The sequence below is a fragment of the Phyllobates terribilis genome, unplaced genomic scaffold, assembly GCF_046119375.1.
Source record: "Phyllobates terribilis strain yellow unplaced genomic scaffold, ASM4611937v1 Scaffold_366__1_contigs__length_1906876, whole genome shotgun sequence".
Taxonomy (NCBI): Eukaryota; Metazoa; Chordata; class Amphibia; order Anura; family Dendrobatidae; genus Phyllobates; species Phyllobates terribilis.
In genome coordinates this window covers 1,810,821-1,830,495 of record NW_027363126.1, presented here as the reverse complement: position 1 = coordinate 1,830,495, position 19,675 = coordinate 1,810,821, and the positions used below count along the sequence as shown (strand labels likewise).

Here is a 19,675-nt window from a genome sequence, read left to right as displayed (position 1 = left end):
AATGGAAAAAATATAGATAATAAATTAATGGATGATTCGCTGCAAGGACTAACAGCTGTTTTAGATCCCGCATCCCAAGAGTTTTTATCCCAAGTTTTAACGGAACAAGAAGTGTTAAAAACTATTAAAAGTTTTAAAACTGGAAAGGTCCCTGGTCCTGATGGCATCCCAATAGAATTTTATGTATGTTTTTATGATATTTTAAAAGATGATTTGTTTTATTTGTTTACTGAGGTTTTTAATAATAAGGTTTTATTAAATTCCTGGAAGAAAGGTGAAGTCTCCCTCCTATACAAAAAAGGCGATAAATCAAAATTAGAAAACTGGAGACCAATAACACTTTTAAATTGTGACTATAAAATAATGGCTAAAATTTGTGCAAATCGTCTAAAAGAAGTCATCAGCAAAGTTATTCATTCTAATCAAGTGTGTGGGGTGCCGGGGCGCAGTATATGGGACAATCTGAATTTAGTGAAAGACTGTATTGAGGATGTGAAAGACAGAAAGGGGAAAATGGCGATTTTATCTATTGATTTTGAAAAAGCATTTGACCGTGTCTCACACTTTTATCTTTTTAAAGTTTTAGAGAAAATGGGCATACCAGAAGGGTTTTTACTATCGCTTAAAGCATTTTACAAGGATTGTACAAGTAAGATTTCAGTGAATGGTTTTAAGACACAAGAGGTATTTTTACGGTCAGGGGTGAAACAGGGATGCCCTCTGTCCCCCCTACTGTTTATCTGTGCACTGGAACCAATGTTATGTGCAATACGCCAAAATAAACAGATATGCGGTGTCCCTCTGCCTGGAAGCGGTGGTTTGGAGGCCAAGGTTGTAGGCTACATGGATGACGTGGCGGTCTTGTGTACAGATGCACCATCACTTACGGCCACTCTCCATCAAGTGCAATCCTTTTGTCTAGCTTCTGGTTTTAAAATCAATTTTAATAAGTGTAACATTTTAAGTGTTGGGGGGATGATTTTACGTGATGTACCAATTAATGTCTCCGAATCCATTTCCATTTTAGGTATATCATTCACTGAAAATAATGATGGTTATAATAGTTGGGAAACAGTTATACAGAAAGTAAATACGAAAATATGTATGTGGAACATGAGGAGACTTACAATGGAGGGTAAAGTATTGGTTTTAAAGATGGTGATTTTACCTCTTTTATTGTATCTTAGCATGGTTTTCCCCCCGCCTGTTAATGTTTTAAAAAAGATAACCAAAACCTGTTTTACCTTCTTTTGGAACTCAAAAATGGAAAAGCTGAAAAGAGAAATCATGATGAAATCAAAAGTAAAAGGTGGTAAAGATTTTCCAGATTTTAATAGGTTTCTTTTAATCCATCTGTTCGTTTACTGTTTTAATGCCCTTTTTAAGAATCACTATTGGTCCTTTTTTATGCGTTTTAATACAGGATTTTTTATGAGAAAGTTTGGATGGTATGAAGTTAATATATCTGTGCCCCATGCTTTTAATTTGTCGACGCATTATGAGATTTTAAGGAAAATAGTGTCCGATTTTAATTTAGGGACTAAGAAAATAGAGGAATTAAGAAATAGTAAGAAACTAATTAAAGAAATACGTAAAAGTGAGGAAATATGTAATGTTGACAGATATGATGATGACAAATCTATGTCTATCTGGAAAATGATTAACGTTTTTTATCTTTTTAATGAACAGAGAGATCTGGCTTGGAGTTGCATGCACCGCTGTCTTCCTTGCCGGGCATTCCAATACAGAAGAGGATTTGTGCGGTCTGCCATCTGCCCAAGAGCCGGATGCCAAGACGAGGAAACGGTGGAACATCTATTATGGACATGTAATTTTGCAAAGGATTTCTGGAGAAGACTGCTCCCCCTACTGGAAAGGGTGGCAGACCTCAAGGACTTTACATATAAAACTGTGCTATACGGACTTATGGAATGCCCCACAATGGACCAGTACACAATGGCTTGGAAGACAGTGAACTGCGCCAAGTCATCTCTCTGGAAAGCGCGCAACATTGCTATTTTTAAACAAGATGTTTTATCAGTGAATGATGTTTTAAGTTTATGTTTATGTGAAATGTATACTTATTATTTAATTGACAAAAAGAAGAATGTACATATTTCCAAAAAATGGCTTGTTGACCAATGGAACCTAATTATTTAAAATCTTTGTATTTTTTTGTTTTGTAAATTTCATTTGTCTTTTAACGTTTTGGTATTTGTTTAATTATGCTTGTAATTTGTTAAAGTTTTAATAAACGGTTTTATCCCTCTGCAGGGGATAGCCAAATTAAAAAAAAAAAAAAAAAATCTGTTCTTATCAGTTTAATATCTGATACGTCCCCTATCTGGGGACCATATATTAAATGGATTTTTAGAACAGGGAGATGGAAAAAGAGCTTGCTCTGTCCACTCCACGCATTGACCTGGTATTGCAGTATCTCCAGGACCGGTGCACCCCTTCTTTAATGCAGTTTCTAAAATCAGAAAGAATTGAATTCAATGTTTTTTGTTCATTTTGCTTGTTTGTCGGATTTTGGGATGGACTCTTTGGCTTTGCTTTTCTTCTCCTCATTGGATTTTTCATGTTCAAAGTTGCAGAAGCCAGATTACAAGCTCATTTTGGTTCAACTTCAGCAACTGTGCATTGCATTGCCATGTAATGTGATGCAATGCTATCTTTCTAGCTCTCCCTTTTTACTTCCTTTTGGATAAACAGACATATTAGGCAAGCATTTTGGAGCTTTCACCTAAATAACTACAGGTGGTGAGATAAGCTGCACAATATAATTGACCTTTCAGTATATTGTTGCACACACACCATCTATTTAGCAAATGCCCTTGTTATCAACAGCAGCCTTTTAAACTCACCTGAGCTAACAGGTATGTGCGCTGGTTACTCTGCTGCGCTTAAAATTTCTTTTTTGGTTTGCTACAATGCCTTTTCTGAAACGTTGTCTCCTTCTGCTGGAACACTGACTTCTTTCATTTAATGCCTGCAGACTATAAAAGAGAACCCAACCCAAAAAGTTTGGTTGATTAGTCTGTGGCATTCTGTTAAACTGTTGCTTATGGCGGTCTCTGTGAGCTTCTCAGCGACATTCAGCCAGCCAGGTATCCTGCCTGCAGTAGATGGAATGTGGCAATGGAACGCTGACTGCGCGTGTCATAATAGGCTCTGAGCCTTTATATACCTGTGCACAGCAGCAGCCACCATCAGTCTGCTGCTGGACAGCCAGCAGCAGCAGCAGCAGGAGAGGTATGTAATCAGGAGCCCTCCTGCTAAGGGTAGACAGCTGCTCGTTCCACCCCACCCCCCGCCTTAATTGGTTCTCCTCCCTTCCAACGGTGTTGAGGCGGGTGGGAACAGCAGGGGGTGAAGGTGCTGTGTTTAAAGAGGTGGAGTTATGCAGATCTAAAACGCGTGGATTGCAGCAGCAGCAAGCCGAAAAGTGCAGGCATGTAAGGGATCTAGAGGTTGACAACATGTCTTCTTAACGGGAGTCCAGGAGCTCATCTCCACAAATGGACTTTTCAGGATCCTTGGGTGGCTCCGTAGTTTGAAACCAATTCTGGTTATCGCTTCTCGGCCTTTTGGCTAAGATCAAGTGTAGTATCTGTTCTTATCAGTTTAATATCTGATACGTCCCCTATCTGGGGACCATATATTAAATGGATTTTTAGAACAGGGAGATGGAAAAAGAGCTTGCTCTGTCCACTCCACGCATTGACCTGGTATTGCAGTATCTCCAGGACCGGTGCACCCCTTCTTTAATGCAGTTTCTAAAATCAGAAAGAATTGAATTCAATGTTTTTTGTTCATTTTGCTTGTTTGTCGGATTTTGGGATGGACTCTTTGGCTTTGCTTTTCTTCTCCTCATTGGATTTTTCATGTTCAAAGTTGCAGAAGCCAGATTACAAGCTCATTTTGGTTCAACTTCAGCAACTGTGCATTGCATTGCCATGTAATGTGATGCAATGCTATCTTTCTAGCTCTCCCTTTTTACTTCCTTTTGGATAAACAGACATATTAGGCAAGCATTTTGGAGCTTTCACCTAAATAACTACAGGTGGTGAGATAAGCTGCACAATATAATTGACCTTTCAGTATATTGTTGCACACACACCATCTATTTAGCAAATGCCCTTGTTATCAACAGCAGCCTTTTAAACTCACCTGAGCTAACAGGTATGTGCGCTGGTTACTCTGCTGCGCTTAAAATTTCTTTTTTGGTTTGCTACAATGCCTTTTCTGAAACGTTGTCTCCTTCTGCTGGAACACTGACTTCTTTCATTTAATGCCTGCAGACTATAAAAGAGAACCCAACCCAAAAAGTTTGGTTGATTAGTCTGTGGCATTCTGTTAAACTGTTGCTTATGGCGGTCTCTGTGAGCTTCTCAGCAACATTCAGCCAGCCAGGTATCCTGCCTGCAGTAGATGGAATGTGGCAATGGAACGCTGGCTGCGCGTGTCATAATAGGCTCTGAGCCTTTATATACCTGTGCACAGCAGCAGCCACCTTCAGTCTGCTGCTGGACAGCCAGCAGCAGCAGCAGCAGGAGAGGTATGTAATCAGGAGCCCTCCTGCTAAGGGTAGACAGCTGCTCGTTCCACCCCACCCCCCGCCTTAATTGGTTCTCCTCCCTTCCAACGGTGTTGAGGCGGGTGGGAACAGCAGGGGGTGAAGGTGCTGTGTTTAAAGAGGTGGAGTTATGCAGATCTAAAACGCGTGGATTGCAGCAGCAGCAAGCCGAAAAGTGCAGGCATGTAAGGGATCTAGAGGTTGACAACATGTCTTCTTAACGGGAGTCCAGGAGCTCATCTCCACAAATGGACTTTTCAGGATCCTTGGGTGGCTCCGTAGTTTGAAACCAATTCTGGTTATCGCTTCTCGGCCTTTTGGCTAAGATCAAGTGTAGTATCTGTTCTTATCAGTTTAATATCTGATACGTCCCCTATCTGGGGACCATATATTAAATGGATTTTTAGAACAGGGAGATGGAAAAAGAGCTTGCTTTGTCCACTCCACGCATTGACCTGGTATTGCAGTATCTCCAGGACCGGTGCACCCCTTCTTTAATGCAGTTTCTAAAATCAGAAAGAATTGAATTCAATGTTTTTTGTTCATTTTGCTTGTTTGTCGGATTTTGGGATGGACTCTTTGGCTTTGCTTTTCTTCTCCTCATTGGATTTTTCATGTTCAAAGTTGCAGAAGCCAGATTACAAGCTCATTTTGGTTCAACTTCAGCAACTGTGCATTGCATTGCCATGTAATGTGATGCAATGCTATCTTTCTAGCTCTCCCTTTTTACTTCCTTTTGGATAAACAGACATATTAGGCAAGCATTTTGGAGCTTTCACCTAAATAACTACAGGTGGTGAGATAAGCTGCACAATATAATTGACCTTTCAGTATATTGTTGCACACACACCATCTATTTAGCAAATGCCCTTGTTATCAACAGCAGCCTTTTAAACTCACCTGAGCTAACAGGTATGTGCGCTGGTTACTCTGCTGCGCTTAAAATTTCTTTTTTGGTTTGCTACAATGCCTTTTCTGAAACGTTGTCTCCTTCTGCTGGAACACTGACTTCTTTCATTTAATGCCTGCAGACTATAAAAGAGAACCCAACCCAAAAAGTTTGGTTGATTAGTCTGTGGCATTCTGTTAAACTGTTGCTTATGGCGGTCTCTGTGAGCTTCTCAGCGACATTCAGCCAGCCAGGTATCCTGCCTGCAGTAGATGGAATGTGGCAATGGAACGCTGGCTGCGCGTGTCATAATAGGCTCTGAGCCTTTATATACCTGTGCACAGCAGCAGCCACCTTCAGTCTGCTGCTGGACAGCCAGCAGCAGCAGCAGCAGGAGAGGTATGTAATCAGGAGCCCTCCTGCTAAGGGTAGACAGCTGCTCGTTCCACCCCACCCCCCGCCTTAATTGGTTCTCCTCCCTTCCAACGGTGTTGAGGCGGGTGGGAACAGCAGGGGGTGAAGGTGCTGTGTTTAAAGAGGTGGAGTTATGCAGATCTAAAACGCGTGGATTGCAGCAGCAGCAAGCCGAAAAGTGCAGGCATGTAAGGGATCTAGAGGTTGACAACATGTCTTCTTAACGGGAGTCCAGGAGCTCATCTCCACAAATGGACTTTTCAGGATCCTTGGGTGGCTCCGTAGTTTGAAACCAATTCTGGTTATCGCTTCTCGGCCTTTTGGCTAAGATCAAGTGTAGTATCTGTTCTTATCAGTTTAATATCTGATACGTCCCCTATCTGGGGACCATATATTAAATGGATTTTTAGAACAGGGAGATGGAAAAAGAGCTTGCTTTGTCCACTCCACGCATTGACCTGGTATTGCAGTATCTCCAGGACCGGTGCACCCCTTCTTTAATGCAGTTTCTAAAATCAGAAAGAATTGAATTCAATGTTTTTTGTTCATTTTGCTTGTTTGTCGGATTTTGGGATGGACTCTTTGGCTTTGCTTTTCTTCTCCTCATTGGATTTTTCATGTTCAAAGTTGCAGAAGCCAGATTACAAGCTCATTTTGGTTCAACTTCAGCAACTGTGCATTGCATTGCCATGTAATGTGATGCAATGCTATCTTTCTAGCTCTCCCTTTTTACTTCCTTTTGGATAAACAGACATATTAGGCAAGCATTTTGGAGCTTTCACCTAAATAACTACAGGTGGTGAGATAAGCTGCACAATATAATTGACCTTTCAGTATATTGTTGCACACACACCATCTATTTAGCAAATGCCCTTGTTATCAACAGCAGCCTTTTAAACTCACCTGAGCTAACAGGTATGTGCGCTGGTTACTCTGCTGCGCTTAAAATTTCTTTTTTGGTTTGCTACAATGCCTTTTCTGAAACGTTGTCTCCTTCTGCTGGAACACTGACTTCTTTCATTTAATGCCTGCAGACTATAAAAGAGAACCCAACCCAAAAAGTTTGGTTGATTAGTCTGTGGCATTCTGTTAAACTGTTGCTTATGGCGGTCTCTGTGAGCTTCTCAGCGACATTCAGCCAGCCAGGTATCCTGCCTGCAGTAGATGGAATGTGGCAATGGAACGCTGGCTGCGCGTGTCATAATAGGCTCTGAGCCTTTATATACCTGTGCACAGCAGCAGCCACCTTCAGTCTGCTGCTGGACAGCCAGCAGCAGCAGCAGCAGGAGAGGTATGTAATCAGGAGCCCTCCTGCTAAGGGTAGACAGCTGCTCGTTCCACCCCACCCCCTGCCTTAATTGGTTCTCCTCCCTTCCAACGGTGTTGAGGCGGGTGGGAACAGCAGGGGGTGAAGGTGCTGTGTTTAAAGAGGTGGAGTTATGCAGATCTAAAACGCGTGGATTGCAGCAGCAGCAAGCCGAAAAGTGCAGGCATGTAAGGGATCTAGAGGTTGACAACATGTCTTCTTAACGGGAGTCCAGGAGCTCATCTCCACAAATGGACTTTTCAGGATCCTTGGGTGGCTCCGTAGTTTGAAACCAATTCTGGTTATCGCTTCTCGGCCTTTTGGCTAAGATCAAGTGTAGTATCTGTTCTTATCAGTTTAATATCTGATACGTCCCCTATCTGGGGACCATATATTAAATGGATTTTTAGAACAGGGAGATGGAAAAAGAGCTTGCTCTGTCCACTCCACGCATTGACCTGGTATTGCAGTATCTCCAGGACCGGTGCACCCCTTCTTTAATGCAGTTTCTAAAATCAGAAAGAATTGAATTCAATGTTTTTTGTTCATTTTGCTTGTTTGTCGGATTTTGGGATGGACTCTTTGGCTTTGCTTTTCTTCTCCTCATTGGATTTTTCATGTTCAAAGTTGCAGAAGCCAGATTACAAGCTCATTTTGGTTCAACTTCAGCAACTGTGCATTGCATTGCCATGTAATGTGATGCAATGCTATCTTTCTAGCTCTCCCTTTTTACTTCCTTTTGGATAAACAGACATATTAGGCAAGCATTTTGGAGCTTTCACCTAAATAACTACAGGTGGTGAGATAAGCTGCACAATATAATTGACCTTTCAGTATATTGTTGCACACACACCATCTATTTAGCAAATGCCCTTGTTATCAACAGCAGCCTTTTAAACTCACCTGAGCTAACAGGTATGTGCGCTGGTTACTCTGCTGCGCTTAAAATTTCTTTTTTGGTTTGCTACAATGCCTTTTCTGAAACGTTGTCTCCTTCTGCTGGAACACTGACTTCTTTCATTTAATGCCTGCAGACTATAAAAGAGAACCCAACCCAAAAAGTTTGGTTGATTAGTCTGTGGCATTCTGTTAAACTGTTGCTTATGGCGGTCTCTGTGAGCTTCTCAGCGACATTCAGCCAGCCAGGTATCCTGCCTGCAGTAGATGGAATGTGGCAATGGAACGCTGGCTGCGCGTGTCATAATAGGCTCTGAGCCTTTATATACCTGTGCACAGCAGCAGCCACCTTCAGTCTGCTGCTGGACAGCCAGCAGCAGCAGCAGCAGGAGAGGTATGTAATCAGGAGCCCTCCTGCTAAGGGTAGACAGCTGCTCGTTCCACCCCACCCCCCGCCTTAATTGGTTCTCCTCCCTTCCAACGGTGTTGAGGCGGGTGGGAACAGCAGGGGGTGAAGGTGCTGTGTTTAAAGAGGTGGAGTTATGCAGATCTAAAACGCGTGGATTGCAGCAGCAGCAAGCCGAAAAGTGCAGGCATGTAAGGGATCTAGAGGTTGACAACATGTCTTCTTAACGGGAGTCCAGGAGCTCATCTCCACAAATGGACTTTTCAGGATCCTTGGGTGGCTCCGTAGTTTGAAACCAATTCTGGTTATCGCTTCTCGGCCTTTTGGCTAAGATCAAGTGTAGTATCTTTTGAAAAGGCGGTTTTGGATGTTGGCCGCCCTAGTAGATTGATACATTATGCACACTGGGGTTTAGGCGCTTGTTAGTACGCCAGGTGGCTAATATAGTCATCTGGTGGAAAGCATGGCCCCCCAGGATCGACGCCATTGGGCCGGGGAAGATCGAAAGCCCGAAGTGTGAAGTGCCCCAGGAGTGGTGACCCTGGGGTGCCTTAACTCACTGGGATTGGGAACCCCACTTGAGTTTATGGCACATTTGCACAAGCACTTCAAATTTTCTTTCTTCGCACACACCCTTATTCCGGGCCTTCTGGCCTTAGGATGGGGAATTTTTCAATTCCCGGTCGAAGGTCCGGGCAGTATTATACTGTGAAACCTTCACTATTTATTTAATTTCTTTGTCACTGTGTGTCCACTTATTCACGTGTGTCACGTCCTACTAGGATTTTGTCGGGATGCGGTTCCCTTACGGGTTCCTCTCTTGGCAGGTCTAGGGGGGGAGTGTGTGGCCATCAGGTTCCGCTCCCCCCTGAACCCCCCTGGCTCTCCTCTTTCGGGAGGAGAGCGTTGTTGGCTCCCCTCTTCCGGGAGGGGAGCACAGTCTTTGGCTCCCAGTGCCTTGCTCGGGTGAGAACTCGGGCAGGTGCTGGGGGTAAGATTGGGTCGCCTCTGGCTTCGGCTGGAGGTGGCTTTTTGTCCCTGTTCCTCGCTGTGGCCTTTTGGCTCGGAGGGACGGGGAATGGTTTGGGGGACCCTTCTCCTTTTGGAGAGGGTTTCAAGAAGACCAGCATCCTAGTGCACTTTTTTTGTGGCACTTGTCACTTTTTTAAGCGCACTCGGGTTTTGTACACGAATTCGGGCTAAAAAAAAAAAAAAGAAAAAAAAAAAAAAAAAAATCTGTTCTTATCAGTTTAATATCTGATACGTCCCCTATCTGGGGACCATATATTAAATGGATTTTTAGAACAGGGAGATGGAAAAAGAGCTTGCTCTGTCCACTCCACGCATTGACCTGGTATTGCAGTATCTCCAGGACCGGTGCACCCCTTCTTTAATGCAGTTTCTAAAATCAGAAAGAATTGAATTCAATGTTTTTTGTTCATTTTGCTTGTTTGTCGGATTTTGGGATGGACTCTTTGGCTTTGCTTTTCTTCTCCTCATTGGATTTTTCATGTTCAAAGTTGCAGAAGCCAGATTACAAGCTCATTTTGGTTCAACTTCAGCAACTGTGCATTGCATTGCCATGTAATGTGATGCAATGCTATCTTTCTAGCTCTCCCTTTTTACTTCCTTTTGGATAAACAGACATATTAGGCAAGCATTTTGGAGCTTTCACCTAAATAACTACAGGTGGTGAGATAAGCTGCACAATATAATTGACCTTTCAGTATATTGTTGCACACGCACCATCTATTTAGCAAATGCCCTTGTTATCAACAGCAGCCTTTTAAACTCACCTGAGCTAACAGGTATGTGCGCTGGTTACTCTGCTGCGCTTAAAATTTCTTTTTTGGTTTGCTACAATGCCTTTTCTGAAACGTTGTCTCCTTCTGCTGGGACACTGACTTCTTTCATTTAATGCCTGCAGACTATAAAAGAGAACCCAACCCAAAAAGTTTGGTTGATTAGTCTGTGGCATTCTGTTAAACTGTTGCTTATGGCGGTCTCTGTGAGCTTCTCAGCGACATTCAGCCAGCCAGGTATCCTGCCTGCAGTAGATGGAATGTGGCAATGGAACGCTGGCTGCGCATGTCATAATAGGCTCTGAGCCTTTATATACCTGTGCACAGCAGCAGCCACCTTCAGTCTGCTGCTGGACAGCCAGCAGCAGCAGCAGCAGGAGAGGTATGTAATCAGGAGCCCTCCTGCTAAGGGTAGACAGCTGCTCGTTCCACCCCACCCCCCGCCTTAATTGGTTCTCCTCCCTTCCAACGGTGTTGAGGCGGGTGGGAACAGCAGGGGGTGAAGGTGCTGTGTTTAAAGAGGTGGAGTTATGCAGATCTAAAACGCGTGGATTGCAGCAGCAGCAAGCCGAAAAGTGCAGGCATGTAAGGGATCTAGAGGTTGACAACATGTCTTCTTAACGGGAGTCCAGGAGCTCATCTCCACAAATGGACTTTTCAGGATCCTTGGGTGGCTCCGTAGTTTGAAACCAATTCTGGTTATCGCTTCTCGGCCTTTTGGCTGATATCAGGTGCAGTGATCTAACGGTTGCTGCCTTGGTCTTGGCTGAGAGGTGCCCGGGGTACCCGGCTCCTTGGCCTGGGGGGATCGTCTCACCTTTTGGTGGGACTTCACCCCCCTGCTGCTATTAGGGAGCTGGCTTAGTCCCCGGGCAACAAGTTGCGATCCCCAGGCGAAAGGCCGAGCCCGTGGTGACGGTAAGCCTTTGCCACTTTGGTGAGATGCCTTGTTCATTTCAATTTTCCACTGGCTCCGGCCAGATCAGGAACTCGGTGCGTATCGAGGTTCCAGCAAACCACGTCGGATATGACAACCCCCGTGAGTTCTATGTACAGATTTTGAGAGATCTGTTGAACGTGAAAGATCATGATGTTTACTGCCTGCAGGAGAAGGGGCAGAGTACATATATTCTCACGTTCTCGACCAAGGTTGCCTGCCAGCACTTTTACGAATGCGTTAAGGGCCACCGTAACAGCAAGCTGTTGGACGGAGTGATTTTTACGGGTCTCTATGGCGGAGTTGACGTTCCCCTTGTGGTATACATGTTTAACCCCCATGTGTCCACAGATGATATTGAGCTTTTTCTGAGCAGATATTGTACATCTGTCAGATTTACGGGGAACGTCAAAGGTCGGAGTGGTTTCTGGAATGGGAAACGACGCTTTATGGTACGCTTCAGACTTGACCCTGGGGGTGTAGAAGGCCTTATGCACCCCCCCTCCACAGTGGTGCTGGGAAGAGACCATGGCTACCTCTTCTATGATGGACAACCATTCAGGTGTCGTAGGTGTGGTGACCTTGGTCACATACAGAGCGATTGTAAGAACGAGCGGATGAGTCAGTGCCACAACTGTGGACAATGGGGTCATGCCTCAAAGGACTGTAAGAACAGTAAGACCTGCAGTGGGTGCGGAATGTCTACTCACCTGTTCAGTAATTGTCCGATGCGGACAAGGTCTCGTGGTGGCTCTCGGGCGCCTGCGGCTAGTTCCGCAGGAGTTCCTGCTGATGCCAGCAGGGTCAGCCCGGGTGACCCCAGAAAAAGCTTTGTGGACCTTACTAAAGGTCAAAAACAGTCTGACTCAGTCGATGCTCTGTCGGTACCTTTGCGGAAAAACCCGGCCTCTGTAGCCGAGGTCACGCCTTTGCCTACTCCTGCAGGGGTCCAGGTTTCACCTGGTGGGGAGATGGCACCTTCTCAGAGCGGAAATGAGAGGGAACCAAAAAAGAGGCGAAAATCTGGAGCTGTTGGTACGAATCCAGATGTCCATCCAGATACCCCTGCTGATGCCAGCACAGATGTTGGACCAGATGTCTGCCCTGATGCCAGTCCAGACGGATGCCCTGATGCCAATCCAGATGGATGCCCTGATGCCAATCCAGACGGATGCCCTGATGCCAATCCAGATGGATGTCCTGATGCCAACCCAGATGGATGCCCTGATGCCAGTCCAGATGGATGTCCTGATGCCAGTCTAGATGGATGTCCTGGAACCATTCCTGATGGATGTCCTGTTGCCTGCCTGGATGATAGAGGTCGTGCAGTGGTTGGTGAACCTGTTGCTGGTCCTGATGGTCATCCTGCTCCGGAGATGATGTCCCTTGGTGCTCCTGGAGGGTCTGCGGGTATTCCACCTGCTGCAGTGCCTGGTGAGGATCGGGTGGATTCGGAGGATCGGATGGATCTCAGCGCCAGTGGTAAGAGAAGTCGTGAAGAGGCGCAGGAGGAGCATAACCTGCCTCAGATGTCCCGTAAAGTCTTTCTATCTAGTGCTGCAAAAATTCTCAGCCCAGAGGGGACTAACTTAATTGAGGATTTCACGGACTCAGATGAAACGGACAGTTTACGAACTGTGTCATCCCTTCCTTCACCTTCTCTGTCACAAATTATTGATTCAGATTCAGAGTATAATGAATCAATAAAAAACACCTAACATGGCAGAAATCCGTGTTGCCTCACTAAATGTGAGAAGCCTAAAGAGCCCTGTTAGACGGGCTGCTTTGTTTGCTTGGTTAATGACTCTGAACTTTGACATTTTTTTCCTGCAAGAATGCGGTATTGATCACGATTTGTCATACCCCAACTTAAAAATGGACTGGTCAGCAGGACCCTCTATTTGGTCAGGGTCCAATGAAAATAAAGCTGCCGGGGTTGGGATTTTATTCAAATGTCAAAATGTTAATGTTTTATCCATCACTGAAATAGTTCCAGGTCGTGCCTTATCAACTCATGTTATTTTAAATGGTTTTACCTGTCGTCTTATTAATGTTTATGCATCCCCAGAGAAAAATGAGCGTGCTTCCCTTTTTAATGTCATCCCTTTGTTTTTATCAGGTCCGTCCCCTGTGATAGTGGGAGGGGATTTTAACTGTGTCATGTTGGGGGAGGGGAGGAGTGGAGGTGATACTAATGGAAGAACAGACAAAACATCCAGTCTGTTAAAACATTTGACAACGGACCTCAAATTATTAGATGCTTGGAGAAAGTCCTACCCTACTGACCCTGGGCATACATGGAGGGGTAGAGGGATGTCATCTCATATTGATTTTATTTTTTCCTCTTCTGATGTTTTTAAACCTAAGAATGCTGGTCTAATAGAAAATATTTTTTCTGATCATGTATTACTATACAATGTATTGCAAACTCCACAGGAAGCAAAAGTTGGAAAAGGTATGTGGAAATTGAATGTGCTCTTATTAGAAGACGAACTGGTAAGGGCGGAGTTTTATGCAAAGTATGAGAGTTGGAGAAGACGGAAACACCCAAATCAGAGTATGTTGGGGTGGTGGGAGTGTGTTAAAACCCGTATTAAAGAATTTTTTATTAAAATTGGTAAAAGGAAGGCACGTGAAAAAAGGAAATGTTTTAAAGATTTTAATGTCAGGATGCAAACTCTCCTTAAGCTTAAGGGGTGGGGAGTACCTGGTGTGGATGATGAGATTGCCAAGATCCAGACAGAAATCCAAAAATTCCTGGAACAAAAGGGTAAAGAAATTATATTTAATACCCGTGTGAAATATTTGGAAGAGGGTGAGACCTGCTCAAGGTTTTTCTTTAAAAAAATGAGTGACAAAAAACAAGTGATTACTGAGCTAGAAGGACAATCTTCCACTGAGGGCATTTTAGAGCATACTGCTAATTTTTATAGAGATCTTTTTAGTATTAAAAATGTTGATGAACCTGCTTTTACAGAGAATCTTAATGTTTTATCCCAGTTTTTAAATAAAGATGACCAGATTTTTTTAGCTAAAGAACTTTTACCCAGTGAAATTGAAGAGACCCTTAAGAGTTTTAATAAAGGTAAGGCTCCTGGATCAGATGGCCTTCCTATTGAATTTTATCTTTGCTTTTGGGATCTAATTAAGGAGGATTTTATACAAGTAGTTTGTGAAGCCTCTAAGGCTGATTTATTACCATATTCATGGCGTAAAAGTATGATTACATTAATTTTTAAGAAAGGTGATAAATCAAAGTTGGAGAATTGGAGGCCTATTTCACTATTAAATACAGACTACAAGATTTTAGCTAAAGTTGTTGCTGGTCGTCTTAAAGCAGTTATTAAAAATGTAATTCATCCAGATCAGGTGTGTGGTGTCCCCGGGAGATCAATCTGGGAGCATCTAAACCTAATTCGTGATCTTATCTGGTTTCAAAAAGATAGAAAACAGCCACTAGCTATTTTATCTTTGGATTTTATGAAAGCGTTTGATAGGGTCTCCCACTTTTATCTTTTTAAAGTTACGGGAAAGATGGGGTTCCCTGATTCTTTTATTCAGAAAATTGCGCTTTTATACAAACAGTCATCTGCCCGGATTTTAGTCAATGGTTTTTTAACTAGAGAGGTGGAGCTTCTTTCCGGTGTTAAACAAGGTTGCCCCATGTCCCCACTTTTATTTGTCTGCTCCATTGAGCCACTGTTGTGCCTGCTGCGTCGGGACAAGGTGGTTAGGGGCATTTTTATTCCGGGTGGGGGTGGACAACAAGTTAAAGCCATTGGATATATGGATGACATATCTGTATATGGCACTAGCTCAGCATCTATTAACAGAGCAATTCTAATTACTGAAATTTTTAGTGCTGGGTCTGGGTTTAAGTTGAATATAAATAAATGTGACTGTATGATTATGGGTCAATGGGAGTCAGATCCGCCTAGGGTTCCCACACAAACAGTAGGAATCAAGATCCTGGGTGTCTTGTTTAATCCTGCTAATGATGGTATTGAAAACTGGGATTTGGTTTTGAATAAATTAAATCAGAAGATCTCTTTATGGCAAACTCGAAAACTAACAATGGAGGGCAAGATTCTTGTAATTAAAATGGTTTTGCTTCCTATCATTTTGTATGCCGCTATGGTTTTTCCCCCTAATTCTCTGTATCTTAAAAGACTTATGAAGCCCATGTTTTATTTTCTGTGGGGATCCAAAATGGAGAAATTGAGGAGGGAGGTGGTATGTAAAAGCAAGAAAAATGGGGGTAAAGGGTTCCCTGATTTAAAATTGTTTTTATTTATCAAGTTTTTTGTATTTTGTTGCAAAAGCTTGAATAATGTTGGGGCTTTCTCTTGTTTTCTTAGATATACAACTGGGTTTCTTTTCCGAAAGTTGAACTTCAGTATGACTGTTAATTGTCCTTTTCTCTTATCTCCCCCTAAGCATTACAAGATCTTGGAGAAGGTCATTTCAGAATATGATCTGACCCAAGTTGATCGTCAGCTTTTATTTGATCAACGTAAGTTAACAGTTATTTGTAAGAGACATGAGGAGATGGAGGATGTGTCTAATTTTTCCATCTCCAGGTGCCGCCTAGTGTGGAACAACGTGGCCTGTCCTGCACTTAGCAACTCACAAAAGGATTTAGCTTGGCAGGTTGTTCACCAATGTCTCCCTACGAGAGCTTTTCAGCATCATAGGGGGCTGGTGGCTAGTGCTAGATGTCCCAGAGAAAGATGCGCCCCAAACGAGTCAGTGTTTCATTTACTGTGGGATTGCCCCTACACACAAGAGCTATGGCAGACGGTGGGCACCCTCCTAAAATGGATATGTGGTATACAAACCCTTAATTGTGACATTATAATATATGGGATAATTAAATGCCCAACCATGAAACAAGCACGAGTCGCATGGCTTATAATAAACTGTTTAAAAGAAGCTTTATGGAAAGTGCGCAATATATTATTGTTTAAACGTGAATTTATTCCTGTCAAAGATTGTATTGGGCTTGCTCTTTGTGAAATGTTTACATACTACCTGAGAGATTGTAAAAAGATGGGAATCAATGAAGCAAAAAAGCTATGGTGTTTGCAAATTTGGAATATGTATTTATTTATGTAAATTATATGCAAAACTGTGTTTTATGCTTTTTATGCTTTTAAGTGCATTTTAATTCTGACTCTGTATTAGTTTTATGTCATATTTTATTCCAGTATTTGTGATTTGTTTCAAATATTGTATCGGATATGTTCTTTGTGAAAAGTTTTCATACTACCTGATTGTAAAAAGATAAAGTTAAAAAGCTATGGTGTTTGCATTTGACATATGTATTTATTTATGCAAATTATATGCAAAACTGTGTTTTATGCTTTTTATGCTTTTATGCGCTTTTTAAATCTGACCTTGTATTTGTTTTATGTCATATTTTATTCAAGTCTTTGTGATTTGTTTGTAATTTATGATGTATGTCTGATTTAAATAAAGCTTGTTTGAAAACGGATCTGTTCTTATCAGTTTAATATCTGATACGTCCCCTATCTGGGGACCATATATTAAATGGATTTTTAGAACAGGGAGATGGAAAAAGAGCTTGCTCTGTCCACTCCACGCATTGACCTGGTATTGCAGTATCTCCAGGACCGGTGCACCCCTTCTTTAATGCAGTTTCTAAAATCAGAAAGAATTGAATTCAATGTTTTTTGTTCATTTTGCTTGTTTGTCGGATTTTGGGATGGACTCTTTGGCTTTGCTTTTCTTCTCCTCATTGGATTTTTCATGTTCAAAGTTGCAGAAGCCAGATTACAAGCTCATTTTGGTTCAACTTCAGCAACTGTGCATTGCATTGCCATGTAATGTGATGCAATGCTATCTTTCTAGCTCTCCCTTTTTACTTCCTTTTGGATAAACAGACATATTAGGCAAGCATTTTGGAGCTTTCACCTAAATAACTACAGGTGGTGAGATAAGCTGCACAATATAATTGACCTTTCAGTATATTGTTGCACACACACCATCTATTTAGCAAATGCCCTTGTTATCAACAGCAGCCTTTTAAACTCACCTGAGCTAACAGGTATGTGCGCTGGTTACTCTGCTGCGCTTAAAATTTCTTTTTTGGTTTGCTACAATGCCTTTTCTGAAACGTTGTCTCCTTCTGCTGGAACACTGACTTCTTTCATTTAATGCCTGCAGACTATAAAAGAGAACCCAACCCAAAAAGTTTGGTTGATTAGTCTGTGGCATTCTGTTAAACTGTTGCTTATGGCGGTCTCTGTGAGCTTCTCAGCGACATTCAGCCAGCCAGGTATCCTGCCTGCAGTAGATGGAATGTGGCAATGGAACGCTGGCTGCGCGTGTCATAATAGGCTCTGAGCCTTTATATACCTGTGCACAGCAGCAGCCACCTTCAGTCTGCTGCTGGACAGCCAGCAGCAGCAGCAGCAGGAGAGGTATGTAATCAGGAGCCCTCCTGCTAAGGGTAGACAGCTGCTCGTTCCACCCCACCCCCCGCCTTAATTGGTTCTCCTCCCTTCCAACGGTGTTGAGGCGGGTGGGAACAGCAGGGGGTGAAGGTGCTGTGTTTAAAGAGGTGGAGTTATGCAGATCTAAAACGCGTGGATTGCAGCAGCAGCAAGCCGAAAAGTGCAGGCATGTAAGGGATCTAGAGGTTGACAACATGTCTTCTTAACGGGAGTCCAGGAGCTCATCTCCACAAATGGACTTTTCAGGATCCTTGGGTGGCTCCGTAGTTTGAAACCAATTCTGGTTATCGCTTCTCGGCCTTTTGGCTAAGATCAAGTGTAGTATCTGTTCTTATCAGTTTAATATCTGATACGTCCCCTATCTGGGGACCATATATTAAATGGATTTTTAGAACAGGGAGATGGAAAAAGAGCTTGCTCTGTCCACTCCACGCATTGACCTGGTATTGCAGTATCTCCAGGACCGGTGCACCCCTTCTTTAATGCAGTTTCTAAAATCAGAAAGAATTGAATTCAATGTTTTTTGTTCATTTTGCTTGTTTGTCGGATTTTGGGATGGACTCTTTGGCTTTGCTTTTCTTCTCCTCATTGGATTTTTCATGTTCAAAGTTGCAGAAGCCAGATTACAAGCTCATTTTGGTTCAACTTCAGCAACTGTGCATTGCATTGCCATATAATGTGATGCAATGCTATCTTTCTAGCTCTCCCTTTTTACTTCCTTTTGGATAAACAGACATATTAGGCAAGCATTTTGGAGCTTTCACCTAAATAACTACAGGTGGTGAGATAAGCTGCACAATATAATTGACCTTTCAGTATATTGTTGCACACACACCATCTATTTAGCAAATGCCCTTGTTATCAACAGCAGCCTTTTAAACTCACCTGAGCTAACAGGTATGTGCGCTGGTTACTCTGCTGCGCTTAAAATTTCTTTTTTGGTTTGCTACAATGCCTTTTCTGAAACGTTGTCTCCTTCTGCTGGAACACTGACTTCTTTCATTTAATGCCTGCAGACTATAAAAGAGAACCCAACCCAAAAAGTTTGGTTGATTAGTCTGTGGCATTCTGTTAAACTGTTGCTTATGGCGGTCTCTGTGAGCTTCTCAGCGACATTCAGCCAGCCAGGTATCCTGCCTGCAGTAGATGGAATGTGGCAATGGAACGCTGGCTGCGCGTGTCATAATAGGCTCTGAGCCTTTATATACCTGTGCACAGCAGCAGCCACCTTCAGTCTGCTGCTGGACAGCCAGCAGCAGCAGGAGAGGTATGTAATCAGGAGCCCTCCTGCTAAGGGTAGACAGCTGCTCGTTCCACCCCACCCCCCGCCTTAATTGGTTCTCCTCCCTTCCAACGGTGTTGAGGCGGGTGGGAACAGCAGGGGGTGAAGGTGCTGTGTTTAAAGAGGTGGAGTTATGCAGATCTAAAACGCGTGGATTGCAGCAGCAGCAAGCCGAAAAGTGCAGGCATGTAAGGGATCTAGAGGTTGACAACATGTCTTCTTAACGGGAGTCCAGGAGCTCATCTCCACAAATGGACTTTTCAGGATCCTTGGGTGGCTCCGTAGTTTGAAACCAATTCTGGTTATCGCTTCTCGGCCTTTTGGCTAAGATCAAGTGTAGTATCTGTTCTTATCAGTTTAATATCTGATACGTCCCCTATCTGGGGACCATATATTAAATGGATTTTTAGAACAGGGAGATGGAAAAAGAGCTTGCTCTGTCCACTCCACGCATTGACCTGGTATTGCAGTATCTCCAGGACCGGTGCACCCCTTCTTTAATGCAGTTTCTAAAATCAGAAAGAATTGAATTCAATGTTTTTTGTTCATTTTGCTTGTTTGTCGGATTTTGGGATGGACTCTTTGGCTTTGCTTTTCTTCTCCTCATTGGATTTTTCATGTTCAAAGTTGCAGAAGCCAGATTACAAGCTCATTTTGGTTCAACTTCAGCAACTGTGCATTGCATTG

General features: G+C 43.1%; 7 non-coding genes and 3 pseudogenes across 7 annotated transcripts; all 10 read left to right on the top strand.

Moving 5' to 3' along the window:
• Positions 1-2,262: 2,262 nt before the first annotated feature.
• LOC141223057 (U2 spliceosomal RNA) lies at positions 2,263-2,459 on the top strand. The gene has a single exon (XR_012290762.1). It is a non-coding gene; the product is annotated as a U2 spliceosomal RNA (small nuclear RNA).
• A 1,115-nt stretch (positions 2,460-3,574) lies between these two features.
• Positions 3,575-3,765, top strand: LOC141222957 (U2 spliceosomal RNA). Its single transcript, XR_012290673.1, has one exon. It is a non-coding gene; the product is annotated as a U2 spliceosomal RNA (small nuclear RNA).
• Positions 3,766-4,880: 1,115 nt separating this feature from the next.
• On the top strand, positions 4,881-5,071 carry LOC141223006 (U2 spliceosomal RNA). Its single transcript, XR_012290719.1, has one exon. It is a non-coding gene; the product is annotated as a U2 spliceosomal RNA (small nuclear RNA).
• A 1,115-nt stretch (positions 5,072-6,186) lies between these two features.
• Positions 6,187-6,377, top strand: LOC141223005 (U2 spliceosomal RNA). The gene has a single exon (XR_012290718.1). It is a non-coding gene; the product is annotated as a U2 spliceosomal RNA (small nuclear RNA).
• A 1,115-nt stretch (positions 6,378-7,492) lies between these two features.
• LOC141222956 (U2 spliceosomal RNA) lies at positions 7,493-7,683 on the top strand. The gene has a single exon (XR_012290672.1). It is a non-coding gene; the product is annotated as a U2 spliceosomal RNA (small nuclear RNA).
• Positions 7,684-8,798: 1,115 nt separating this feature from the next.
• LOC141223091 (U2 spliceosomal RNA) lies at positions 8,799-8,890 on the top strand (annotated as a pseudogene).
• A 760-nt stretch (positions 8,891-9,650) lies between these two features.
• LOC141223073 (U2 spliceosomal RNA) lies at positions 9,651-9,879 on the top strand (annotated as a pseudogene).
• A 6,825-nt stretch (positions 9,880-16,704) lies between these two features.
• On the top strand, positions 16,705-16,877 carry LOC141223052 (U2 spliceosomal RNA; annotated as a pseudogene).
• Positions 16,878-17,992: 1,115 nt separating this feature from the next.
• Positions 17,993-18,183, top strand: LOC141222955 (U2 spliceosomal RNA). Its single transcript, XR_012290671.1, has one exon. It is a non-coding gene; the product is annotated as a U2 spliceosomal RNA (small nuclear RNA).
• A 1,109-nt stretch (positions 18,184-19,292) lies between these two features.
• On the top strand, positions 19,293-19,483 carry LOC141222954 (U2 spliceosomal RNA). The gene has a single exon (XR_012290670.1). It is a non-coding gene; the product is annotated as a U2 spliceosomal RNA (small nuclear RNA).
• Positions 19,484-19,675: the final 192 nt, after the last annotated feature.